This window comes from Callorhinus ursinus, unplaced genomic scaffold (genome assembly GCF_003265705.2).
Source record: "Callorhinus ursinus isolate GAN/ISIS: 27379988/994484 unplaced genomic scaffold, GSC_fseal_2.0 scaffold1, whole genome shotgun sequence".
Taxonomy (NCBI): Eukaryota; Metazoa; Chordata; class Mammalia; order Carnivora; family Otariidae; genus Callorhinus; species Callorhinus ursinus.
Window position 1 is genome coordinate 10,323,024 of NW_027397063.1, and position 12,240 is coordinate 10,335,263.

The 12,240-nt window shown below is 37.2% G+C and overlaps 1 pseudogene; it reads left to right on the forward strand.

Annotated features, from left to right (window-relative positions):
• The first annotated feature begins 10,463 nt into the window (after window positions 1-10,463).
• Window positions 10,464-11,399, forward strand: LOC112833903 (iron-sulfur cluster assembly enzyme ISCU pseudogene; annotated as a pseudogene).
• Window positions 11,400-12,240: the final 841 nt, after the last annotated feature.

Consider the following 12,240-nt stretch of genomic DNA (forward strand, 5'->3'; position numbering starts at 1 on the left):
TTTTTTAAAACAGTGAGTAAAGTGCTGCTCGCCGTCACTCCCTGCCCCCTCTCCACTCAATTCTTGAGCAAATTAGTAGGTCTGGATGACACTATACCTAATTACAAATAAGAACTCAACAAAAAAGATCTAACATGGAGTGTGTGCAAAAATAGAGTCCAACGCCCTCTTCAAAAAGGAAGTAAATTAGTAAATTTATAACAACACTGGAAACAAGGTTTACCAGCTGACCAGAAAAGTGTAGGGCTTCTAGAAGTGATAGAGCAATGGCAAACAGATGGGCTACAGATCCCAAAAGAGCTGAGGAACCCCTCTCAATAGACAAAACATCCCAAAAGGTGGTTTTTCCCAGGGGAACTCCAGAATAATACCATAGTCAGAGGCAGTGGAGGCAGGAAGAAGCATGTGACAGTGTTTTCGATAATTAACTGAAGAGTGGCACAGATAAGACAGCCAATCCCCACCTCCATTCCTCTGCCCATTCCTCATCCCTTCGCACCTGTCCCCCGATGAGAATTAGGAGTACCCCCTTCTAACAACTCTGGCATGGGAGACTACCAGAGTGGCTACTGATCAAAAGAAAGAAAGAGTCTCTGTCTGCCAAGAGATACTGGGAGCCTCATTCCCAAAAGTCAAGCCTCTTTTACACCTTCTTAGCCATGAGTTGGTCCTCTTTTCCTGTGGACTCACCAAAGGTGATTAGTTTGCATCAACTGCCAGACAAACAGGGATCCTCATTTAGCTTGAGAAAACACACTTAACAGCAATGAACTGTTCAATCTAGAATCTCAACCACATGTAAAAGCAAACAAGAAACACTAAGTATTTAAGGAATTAAACACTATAAAAGAGACACTCTGAACTCAATAAATACCTATTACGGGGGAAACATTTTAACTGAAAAAATTTTAAAATATTAGAAGAAAAAATAGTACTAATATTGGAAAGAGAAAGACAAAACTATTATTATCTAACAATGGGAATGCCTATCTAGGACACACAAGACAATCTACTAATAAACTTTTTGAACAAACAGAATTTAGTTAGATGGATACAAGATCAACATATAAGAATTATTTTTCTAGACCTGAAATAACTAAATAGCATATACTCAAATATCCCATAATAGCAAATAACATATTCATAATTAAGTTTAATAAGAGATGCACATTTATGAAGAATGCTGTAAAGTTTTACTGAAGAAATTAAAAGAAGTTCTAAAGTAATAGAAGGGCAAACTATATTTCTAGATGGGAAGATCCAATATTGAAAGATATCAGAGCTCTCTAAATTTATATATAAATTTGATACAATTTTCAATCAAAATCATAAAAGGATGTTTAAATGAAATGAAATAAAATACAATGAAATGAAATAGATAGTACAATTTTAAAAAGAATAATGAAGAGGGACTTTCTGGACCACTCTAAATTTGAAAAATAGTGTGACATTGTTCCAAGAACCGATAAATAGACCAATATGAAAAAATAAAGCATGTGGTATTTCAAATCAGGAGAGAAAAGACCAGCAATTCAATAAATGATGTTGGAATAGCAGGCTAGCTATTTACAGACAGATTAACAACTAAGCTCAATAAAACATTAAAGGTATTAAAAATTATATAAATATTAGGAAAAATACAGGAGAACCTTATGTCTTAATCTTTAAGTAGGGAATACTTTTGTAAGACACAAAAGCCATAAAATGAAAAGATTTTAAAAATTCAAATATTTTAAATACTGTAAAGATTATAAATAAAATTCAAAGATGAGACACTGACCGGGAGAAAATATTTCTGACATCTATGACAGATAGATATTAACAACCAGCATAAAGTGCCCCTAGATGGGGCACCTGGGTGGCTCAGTTGGTTACGCATCTGGCTCTTGATTTCAGCTCAGCTCATGACCTCAGGGTTGTGAGATCGAGTTCCAAGTTAGGCTCCACACTGAGCATGGAGCCTGCTTAAGATTCTCCCTCTCCCTCTGTCCCTCCCCTCCCCCGCCCCCCTCCTTTCTCCTCCCAACTGCCTGCACATGCTCTTTCTCTCTCTCTATAAAAAAAATGAAAGAGAAAGAAAAAAGTGCCCCTAGAAATCAATAAAGACTGAAAAAAAGCCTAACAAAAACAAAGAAATTCAGAGAAGAAATATGTGTCTAATGAATATTTTTTAAATATGCTGAACTTCCACTATAATTTGGAATATGCAAATTTTTAAAATAATGAGTTAAAAAACTTATATAATGGGCAAAAATGAAAAAGCAGGATAACATCGTATTCTGACAGGAGTGTATGTAGGGAAACAGACTCTCATTAGTAAGAAAAATTGGAACAGACTTTTTGAAGTATAATTTTTCAGTACTTATCAAAACTCTACTTGTGCATTTTCTTATACCTACAAAATCCACTTTTAGGATTACATGCAATAGACACACTCAGTATCCACACAGAAGAGTGTTCACTGTAGCATTTTAGGATAGATGTATGGACAAGAATAGTAAATGGTTAGATAAACAATAGTAAAGCCATAGTGTATAACGCCATGAAAGTCATTTTTGTAGTAGAAAAATAGGTACTACATTTTGTAGTAGAAAAATAGATTACCAAGATATATTAGTAAAAAAAGAAAATTCTTAAGTGTAAGCATACACAGGAAAAGGTCAAGTGAATATATCAATGCATTAAACAGTAATTACTTCTTCGACAGGAAGGGGGTGAAGCACTGGGAGAAAGTAAAAAGGCACTTTCAATTTTACTACCTATATTTTTATTGTTTGATTTTTTTTTTTGAAATGAGCATACGTGGAGACCAGCAGAAAGGATACACGCAGATAAGTTCTTACCGTGGTGACAAGCGTTTACTTAACCAAGGTAAAATAATGTGGCCACTTAAAGCAAAGGTGTACTTGATGGTGCTGTGAACATATTTCCCTAGAGCTGCCCTTGCATGGATGGACCTCATTCGGGTAAGCTACTAGGGGTCTTGTCTCTCTCTTCACACTTAGGTACTTTCTCCTGCCAGTCCGGGGAGGAGTCACATGCTAGCACCATCCCCCACTTTCCATAATGATGCATAGCCCTGTGACTCTCCCACCATCTAGATCCAATCTTCCTCTTATCCATGTCAGATTTCTAGCTCTCCAATGCAGGGATTGCTCTCAATATCACATAAAGACTTTCCAAGTAAGAGAACTGGCGACGGTATACTACAGCACGTAAAGCTGACCACTTGGGGGGTGGGGGGCGCCTGGGTGGCTCAATCCGTTAAGCATCTGACTCTTGATTTCTGCTGAGGTCATAATCTCAGGGTCCTGAGATCAAGACCCCAACCTGCTCAATGCTGAGTCTGGAGCCTGCTAAAGATTCTCTCTCTCTCTCCCCCTCTGCCCCTCCCCACTTGTGCATGTGAGTGCTCTCTCTCAATAAGTAAATAAATAAATAAATAAAATTTACTCCTTGTATAATTCTTTTGAACAAAGGGGGGAAACATTTAAATATATATACATCAGAAGAATTATCACAAGAAACAGAAAAAAAACTTAAATAATTCTCTACCCTCTCAGAGAGATTAAAGAAGGGGCAGAAACTACATGCAAAGATTTTGTGAGAAGGGATATGAAATTAAAAAGGAAATGAGAAAGGTGGTGAATATGAGCTGGCAGAGTCCACAAAAGAAATCAAAGTGAACAATACAAACACCATAGAAATAAAAAAATACATAGAAACATAAAACAATGTAATAAATAATTATTTTTTGAAAAGTATTGAGAACATGAAAGAAAGACTTATAAAAATCCCAGAAACTTAAATGGCAAAGGACAAAGAAACAAAGGTAATTAGAAAGATAGATATGGAAGAGAGATGATAAAGAGCCAAAACTCAAGCTTGAACAACGAAGGAAGTCAGACAAATGGATCTGAAAATAATGTTCAAATATTAAATAAAACACATTTCTGAATTAAAGGGAGACTGGAATCTGGGGCTCAAAGGGGCATACCATATTCCAGGGAAAAATAATTTGTTGCAGTCATCAACATGATACATCCTTCTAAGGCTGCTTACCTTTAAGAATAAAAACAGAATTTTAGGAGCATTCAGTCAGAAAAAGGAATTCACCTACCAAGGAGAAAAATCACAATGGCCTCAGATTTCTTCACAGCCACACCAGGACCAAAAAAAAAAAAAAAATTGTGAGCCAAGAAGTTTATAAATAGCCCTTCTTGGAGAAAACTACTTGATGATAAATTCTCATCAAACAAGTGCTATCATCAAAAGAACTGAGAAAGAAAGAATTAATGGCATAAAAGTATTTGTAATTTGCACTGAACTGATTAGAATATAGAAGGCTGAAAATTATGCAAATGCATAAACATTGAAATGTATAAGCAAGCATAGATCTAAGGAAAAATGGGCAAGGACAGGGAAAGGGGATCTGGAGAAAAGTACAAATATGCTAATTTCCTAATCTTTCATATCAGGAGTTAAAAGATATTATTTATTCCTGATATTCCAAGTTTCCTTCTGATATTTCCCTTCTGTCTGAAGAGGTTCCTTTGGCAATTCTTTCACAGTAATTTAAGGTTGGTTTAACAGTAGAAAAAAAAATGTGAGCCATCATATATTAATAGACCAAAAATGAACAATGACATGATCATCTCTACAGATGCAGGGGAAAAGTATTTTATAAATTTCAACACCCAATTGTGATAGAAATACAGCAAACTGGAAATAAAGCAGAACCTCCTCAATCTAATAAAAGGCCATCCATATAAACCCTAGAGACAGAAAACTACTAATTAGGAATTTTTAAAGACTAGAGCAATGGAGAAATACACTGTGTTCATCAATCAAAAAATGCAACACTGTTAAAATAAGATACCAGTTCTCCTCAAATTGATTTATAGATGTGACATGATTCCAGAATATGTTTTTTTGTATAAATTACAAGCAGATTCTAAAATTTATATAGAAATGCAAAACACCTAGAAAAGCCAAAGAAAAGAAAAAGTTGGAAGTCTTTCAAAAAAGAAAAACAAAATTGGAAGTCTTTTTTTTTTAAGATTTAACTGTACTTATTTTAGAGAAAGAGAGAGAGAGCACAAGCATGAGGGGCAGAGGGAGAAGGAGAGAGAATCTCAAGCAGACTCCACGCTGAGCACAGAGCCCAACATCAGGCTCGATCTCAGGACCCAAGCCCAAACCAAGAGTCGGATGCTTAAACAACTGCACCACCAGGCATCCTTAAATTAAACTTCTGCTTCATACTGTGTGTACACTTAGACTCAGTATGAATCTACAGTAATCAAGTCAGTCTGGTATTGACATAAAAATCTATGGAACAAAATAGTGAGTCCAGAAATGGACCTACACATATATAGCTCATTGATTACCAAGAAAGGTACCAATGTGTTTCAGGGTGAAAAGGATATTCTTTTCAACAAATAGTGCCAAAAAGTTGTATATTCACACATAGAAACAAAACCGCCTCTTCACACCATATCCAAAACTTAGCTCAAAAAGGACAGACCTAAATGTAAGAGTTAATTTTTTTTAACTTGTAGAAGAAAACACAGGAGAAAAAAAATTTTTACCTCTAGTTACACTAGATTTCTATAAGAACATAAACCATAAAAACAAAAAAAAAAGTGGTAAATTGGACTTCAAAAATTAAAAAGCTTGTTCTTCAAAAGATACTGTTAAAAAATAAAAAGGCAAGTCATAGACTGGGATAAAATATTTGCAAAACATGTATATGATAAAGTATTTGTTGGCAGAATATATAAAGGACTCTTAGGACTCAGTAAGACAAACAATCCAATTAAAAAATTGGAAAAATTTTTTGAAAAGACACTTCAAAGAAAATAAATAAGTGAGCATATACAAAGATGCTCAGTATCATTAGTCACTAGGGAAATGCATACTAAAACCACAAACAGGCATAAGAATTAAAAAAAAAAAACAAATTTACAATACCAAATGCTGGTGAGAATGTGGAACAACTAGTTCACTCATATGCTGTGGGTAGAAATACAAAATGGTACAACCACGTGAGAAACAGTTTAGCAGTTTCTTGTTGAGTGGAAATACACTGTTACCATACAACTCAGCAATCTCACTGCTAAGTACTTACCCAAGAGAAATGGTAACATATGCCCAAAGACATGCATTTGAATGTTCACAATCACTTTTTTCATAAACAACCAAAAATTTGCGGTGGCCGATGTCAAAGAGGTTACTGCCTATGTTCTCCTCTAGAATTCCTAACCTCATCCATATCAGCCACAGCAACTTCTTTCAAGATAAATCTCCAAAGGCTAGTGAAACAAAAGCAAAAATGAACTTTTGGGACTTCATCAAGATAAAAAGCTTCTGCACAGCAAAGGAAACAGTCAACAAAACAGAGGCAACCCACAGAATGGGAGAAGATATTTGCAAATGACACTACAGATAAAGGGCTGGTATCCAAGTTCTATAAAGAACTTCTCAAACTCAACACCCAAAAAACAAATAACCAAGTCAAAAAATGGGCAGAAGACATGAACAGACACTTCTCCAAAGAAGACATACAAATGGCTAACAGACACATGAAAAAATGTTCATCATCATTAGCCATCAGGGAAATTCAAAGCAAAACCACACTGAGATACCACCTTACACCAGTTAGAATGGCAAAAATTGATGAGGCAAGAAATAACAAATGTTGGAGAGGTTGTGGAGAAAGGGAAACCCTCTTACACTGCTGGTGGGAATGCAAGTTGGTACAGCCACTTTGGAAGACAGTGTGGAGGTGCCTCAAAAAGTTAAAAATAGAGCTACCCTATGACCCAGCAGTTGCACTCCTGGGTATTTACCCCAAAGACACAGATGTAGTGAAAAGAAGGGCCATATGCACCCCTATGTTCATAGCAGCAATTTCTGCAATAGCCAAACTGTGGAAAGAGCCGAGATGCCCTTCAACAGATAAATGGATAAAGAAGATGTGGTCCATCTATACAATGGAATATTACTCAGCCATCAGAAAGGATGAATACCCCACTTTTACATCAACATGGATGGGACTGGAGGAGATTATGCTAAGTGCAATAAGTCAAGCAGAGAAAGTCAATTATCATATGGTTTCACTTATTTGTCGAACATAAGGAATAGCCTGGAGGACATTAGGAGAAGGAAGGGAAAAATGAAGGGGGGGAATAGGAGGGGGAGATGAACCATGAGAGACTATGGACTCCGAGAAACAAACTGAGGGTTTTAGAGGGGAGGGGGGTGGGGGGATGGGTTAGCCCGGTGATGGGTGTTAAGGAGGACATGTACTGCATGGAGCACTGGGTGTTATATGAAAACAATGAATCATGGAACACCACATCAAAAACTAATGATGTACTGTATGGTGACTAACATAAAACAAAACAAAATAAAATAAAATAAAATAAAATAAAATAAAATACAACAAAAAAGGAAACAACCAAAAATTTGCAAATGACCCAAATGTCCACCAACTGGTGAATATAAACAAATTTGTTGTATATCCATATAATAGAATACCAAATGGAAAGGTTCAGACATGAAAAGACTGCATATTGTATGGCTCCATCTATCCAAAATTCTGGAAAGGGGAAAATTACAATGACAAAAAGCCATTTAGGGGTTGGGCTTAGCGCCAGGGGCCAGGCATAGGAAGAAGCAAAAAAGGAGGCAGAAGGGAACTCTCTGGAGTGATAGATATGTTCTACGTCATGATTGTGGTAGTAATGACACAATAGTAATATAAACTGTGTTTTTGTGTAATTATACAAAAATACAACTCACAGGGGCACCTGGGTGGCTCAATCGGTTAAGAGTCAGCCTTCAGCACAGGTGGTGATCCCAGAGTGCTGGGATGGAGCCCCATGTCAGGCTCTCGACTCAACTGGGAGTCTGCTTCTCCCTCTCCCTCTCCCTATGCTGCTCCCCGTCTGTGCTCTCTCTTGTGTGTCAAATAAATAAATAAAATCTTTTTAAAAAATACAGCTTATAAAACCGTATTTTTATGTAATTACACAAAATACAACTGTATACATTTGTCAAGACTCAGAATTGCCAGCTTAAAATTATCAAATTTGTGGTATATATATTTACTTCATTAAAAGTAATATTTTTTAAAGCAGAAAACTAGAAAGAAGGTCATATTCCACAACAAAAATTCCATAATAAAAGTCTAATCTCATAGCTAGGATGCTTTATATTCTTTGTAGATGATTATTGTAAACTTGAAAAACCCATAGGAATCCTCCAAAAACTAGCAGAAATAATATGAGAATTCAGTAAGATGACTGGCTATGAAAGTAATACATAAAAATATTGAGCTTTACCATACATGCAAATAGTGTAAAAAATCATAACAGAGGAAAACATCACCTTCAAAACTCAGAAATATACAAATTGATGGTTGCCAGAGGGGAGGGGGATCAGACAATGGGCATAATGGGGAAGGACAGTGGGAGATACAGGCTTCCAGGGATGGAATGAGTAAGTCATGGGAATAAAAGGCAGAGCATAGGAAATATAGTCAATGGTATTGTAAAAACGTTGTAGGCTGACAGATGGTAGATGCACTTGTGGGGAGCACAGCGTAATGCATAGACTTGCCGAATCACTACACTCTACATCTGAAACTAGTGTAACATTGTGTATGAACTATCTTCAATAAAAATTCTTTTTAATTTACAAGTTTATAAAATACATATGTAACACCTATGGAGAAAGTTCATGTCACTCCTGAGAAAAAAAGGAAAAGAAAAGAAAAAGAAATTGGGTAACTATAAAGGTATATTCTGTTCTTGGTTAGGAAAATTTTGTACTGAAAGTTTTTTTCCTCCTAAATTGAACTATAAATTAATGACAATCTCAATCAATAGAATATACTCTAGAAATAGTCCCAAATATACATTCTCATTTTGAATATGATTAGTAGGTTACTTCAAATCATTGGAGAAAAGACAAAGTATTTAAATAAATGATATTGGGATAACTTTTAAGTTTTTGGAAAATATGTTTACATGCATAACTCATTCCCTAAGTATAATAAATTCTATTTACATCAAAGATTCATATGCTAAAAAATAAAATCATAAAGTTTAGAAGAAAATACGAGGGTTTTTTTAATATCCTACAGTTGGGAAAATCTATCTAAGTTTACATAAAATTCAAAATTCAGAAAGATAAAAACTAATAAATTTGACTACATAAAACTTTTAACTATCTGCAATGCAAAAATTTACTGTAACTAAATTCAAGTGATAAATTACAAACTGGATAAAAACAAATTGGCAACACAAATGACAAAGTGCTAATTTCCTTAAAATTAAAATTGCTTATAAGTTGATAAAGAGACAGCCAGCCAATAGAAAATATGGCAAAGAACATAAAGAATAAGGGTAAAAAAGAAGTGCAAATGGCCTATAAAATGAAAAGATGCTCAACTTCACTTATAATTAAAGAAATTAATATAAAATAGGAATGAGGTGCCATTTTTCAGACAGACAAGAAGCCAAAATTTTATTACTATTTGGCCATGTCCACTGTAGCTTCCTAATGAGATAAGAAATAGGACACAGAGCTTTGTAACTTTGGGGCAGGAGAGGTTGCTTTTTATGAGAATAATTACTCACAGTGCCAGTTTGGCTCCTGTCCCACCCAAATGGTATGAGATACAGAGAGTATGTAGCCCAGGGCACCTTCAACTTGAACCAGAAAATTCCAGGTTCAACTCCAAGAGGAATAAAGGAGGCACTGGGACACTGTATCAAGCTCTACTGTGGTGGTTCTCCAACCACCATTTGATGAATATCAAAATCACCTGGAGGGCTTGTTAAACCACAGAGATTGCTGGGCCCTGCCTTGAGAATTTACGATTCAGGAGGTCCAGGGTGGGACCTGAGAACTTGCATCTGTTAACAAGTTCCTAGGTAGTGATGCTGTTCTGGGGCCAGGGAGGACACTTGGAGAACCTCTGGTCCAGGGACTTGCCCTGCTTGTTTGCTGTCTCAGCGGCAAAGTGAAATAAAAGCAAAATTGATTGGAGTCCTGTTGCCAAACTTCAAAGCCAGACCATCCCTCTGTGGTTTGGCTTAGCTTACCAATTGGTAAAGACATGGATAATAAAATCCTTTTCCACAGTGCTAGTGAGAGAATAAACATATGCAGCCCTTCTCCATTTGGCAATATTTCTCAAAATTCACATGCATACATCTTTGGTCCAGGAATTCCATTTCTAGGTATTTATCCTACATATATGCTCTCCTCAAAATGCACACAGATTATATGTACAAAGAAAGATGCCTATTGTAGTATATTGCTAATAGCTGAAAATCAGAAACAAATATCAGTCACTTGAGAATTGCTGAAATAAATTAGGCTACATCTCAAGGGAATATTTTGCAGCCATTACGATGAATGTGGTAGATTCATCATACTGAAACGGAAAGATGCCCACAGTGTAATGCAAAAGATAAACTGCAAAATAGTACATGGCGCGTGATCCATTTTTTGTCAAAATTAAAACGATATATATAAGATATGACAAATGGTATGAATAATATGAAATATAGAAAGATATGATGGATATGTATGCACAGTGTATGCGCACGTGTGTGTAAGCAAGGTATGCACGTGCGCACACGTGTGTGTGTGCGTGTGTGTGTAAGCAAGGTTTCTGAAGGGCCTCTTATAGACTTAGCCTAGGGAAAGGGGGCTGGAGCCTCACAGACAAGGACACCATCTGGCTAGGGGGAGAACATGTATGACGTTGAAAGACATTAACTTTAAAATTTTCCTGTTTGAATTATTTTATAACAAGCACATGTACCCTCTTTAATTTATTTAAAACCCATTTTTTAAAAGTCAGTGCAAAAGCCCGGAAGATGGCAGCGGCCGGAGGCGGGCGGCATTCGCCGGGCTGCTGCGGAGCCCCCGCCTGCCTGCCCGCCCGGGGAACTGTCAGCTCCAACCAGGCTCTACCACAAGAAGGTTGTTGATCATTACGAAAATCCTAGAAACAAGGGCTCCCTTGACAAGACAGCCAAAAATGTTGGAACTGGATGGGTGGCGGCTTCGGCACGCGGTGATGTAATGAAATTGCAGATTCGAGTGGATGAAAAGGGGAAGATTGTGGACGCCAGGTTTAAAACATTGGGCTGGGCGTCTGCTATTGCCTCCAGGTCGTTAGCCACTGAACGGGTACAATTGAAGACGGCAGAGGAACGCCTTGACCATCGAGAACATGGACATTGCCAAGGAGCTCTGCCCACCGTGAAATTGCACTGCTCCATGCTGGCCGAAGATACAATCAAGGCTGCCCTAGCGGATTACGAACTGAAACAAGAACCCAAGAAAGGGGAGGCGGAGAAGGAATGAGCCCTCCTCGAAGCGTCCATCTGGTCACACTTGCTGTCTGTCCACCCGCCGCGCAATCACTGTAGATGTTCAGAAGCCCCCACGCTACATACAGCAGAAGAGCTCCGAGTCTCGCACAGTATTTGCTGGTCACGTGGTGGCTCCCATGCAAGCAAAATGCACAGGTTACTCGTTCCAAGTCCTGTGCTTTCTTTCAGCCCATTTTTATCGCCTTAACCCGGTTTGTGTATATTTTGAATTGTGTGCACGGCCTCAAAACTGAAATCAGTCACGAAGTCTCAAGTGTGGTAGTCCGCGAAGTGCGCAAATACCTAATTTCACTTGAATCTATCTTGGGGAAGATTACCAGTAGAAGGACTTGGTATGATTATTTGATACAACCAATTATTGTACGTAAAATAGATTTGCACGTATATATAATAGAAGAATGTAAGACCATGTTTTTCTCTGATAGCATTTCTTGGATCCCTCACTCACCGCAGGGTCCTGCCCAGAGCCCCTTGGGGCTTCCAGGTACTGGACCGTGATGACGTGTGCACATTTCTGAGCAAACTGCACAGTAAAGACCATGGACAGAGACGGCCAGATGTGCGTCACATTTTATGGAATGGGGGAGAAAGTGAAAGGAGAAAGCCAATCTCTTTTCGTTGTGCTTTGCAAAATAATAGATTGACCAAAAAAAAAGTCAATGCAAGAGCAATAACCTAACACCTCTAATGCCTTGGTGTTAATTTTTATCTATCCATTATAGATGGTTTGCCAGGGCCTCTATCAGGGAACTTTTCTTTTTTTGCCTAGGTTTTAATCACTGTGTATAACTGAAATTAAAATCTATGCTGAGCAAAATAA